Source organism: Acomys minous (assembly GCF_964271855.1).
Source record: "Acomys minous genome assembly, chromosome: 3".
NCBI classification, from domain to species: domain Eukaryota; kingdom Metazoa; phylum Chordata; class Mammalia; order Rodentia; family Muridae; genus Acomys; species Acomys minous.
This window is the reverse complement of record NC_140485.1, coordinates 31,158,920-31,160,394: the sequence shown is the minus strand read 5'-3', so window position 1 is coordinate 31,160,394 and position 1,475 is coordinate 31,158,920.

The following is a 1,475-nucleotide window of genomic DNA, read 5'->3' as shown; positions in this document are numbered from 1 at the left end:
ATTATTAGGGGACCCACATGATGACCTTGCTGCACCTCTGTTACATATATGTGGAGGATCTAGGCCTGGTCCATGTAGGGAGGACCAGGAGAGAGAACAGAAATACGTGAGGGAACATCTCTGGGAGAGCGGAGGCCCCAGGGAGTCTGTGGGGGTGACCCCAGCTTAGAGTTCTAACAGTGGAGGATATGGAACCTGAAGTTGTCACCTCCTGTAGCCAGGTAGGACCTCCAGTGGAGGGAAGGGGACACACTTGTGTTGTGGTAGGCAGGTGCTTTGGCTTCTAGGCTTACATTTTCACACTGGGTGGGGAAAATCAGGTAATGGAGGACTGCATTGTTTTGCTATTTTATTATCCTAACTAAACCTTCCTTTTACTTAAATATCCCTTTTCTGTTTTCTGTATACTTTGATTGGTCAGCATTCAAAAATATATTTTATAAAGAGAGGTCTTTCCAAGAAACTCCTCTGTCAAATATGTCACTGTTGTGCCCAGAAACTGACTGGGTAAAGAAAGGTAGTTGTTTTCTTTGGCAATTTACGAATACATTCCAGAGAAGAGACAAAGACTAGAGCTCATGAGGTGTTGCAGTATCTGTTTCCTGCTGTTTAATATTAATTAGCACCATATAAATTCCTGAAGGGACAACAGTTGGGATTGCTTCCCACTACCTTTTCAAGCCAAGTGTTATTCTCCAGGGAAGAATGAATAAAAGTATTCATTGGGAATGTTGTTCTGTAGCAGTAGGAAAGTCAAAGGGTTTGTATCACCCAGTTTGTATGTCCTTTAGTACATGACCTGTGGAAGAGTACCTCATGAGTACAGCCAAATTCCACACAAAAAGGCAAGAGGAAGTCCCAATCCTTAATCACATTAGAGGTTTGTTTTGGTAGATTTTTTTTAACAGCACAGTGATTAGTAAAATAGTTCAAAATGGAATTTTTCTACAAAGAACCTCTACAATATGATTATTAGGGTGACTTGTTTCTAAATGAATATAAAATATGGAAAATAAAGCAAATTAAAAGTATTCGAAGAGAAAACATATGATTATAAAAAACAGGCCAATGATCTAGTGACTTGAACCTCATGTGTTAAATGCTTAATTCTGAGTAAGTCAATTGCTTGGTCTATCTTGTATTAAATGCTTTCATTGGGAGGCAGGAGTACAAAGCAGGGATGACGTCACTGACCTAGAAGGCTAGATACAGGTTTCCTGAGTTTCCTGAAGTGAGTAACATCATCTCCCTGGACTTGCTAGGACTCGAGCTTGCTTGTGTGTGAAAGCTGAGGGCTAACTACATAATTCACGAGGCTCCACTGAGCTCCTTCTTGGACTTATGGAAAGACTACTGAAAATCTTTATGTCACCAGCAAAATGTCCTCATTTCAGCCATTGACAAAATTCTACCTAAAAATGAGCAAGCTTGGATGCAGGCAGAGCCGATGGCCAAACTCTGCCAAGACAGAGTAA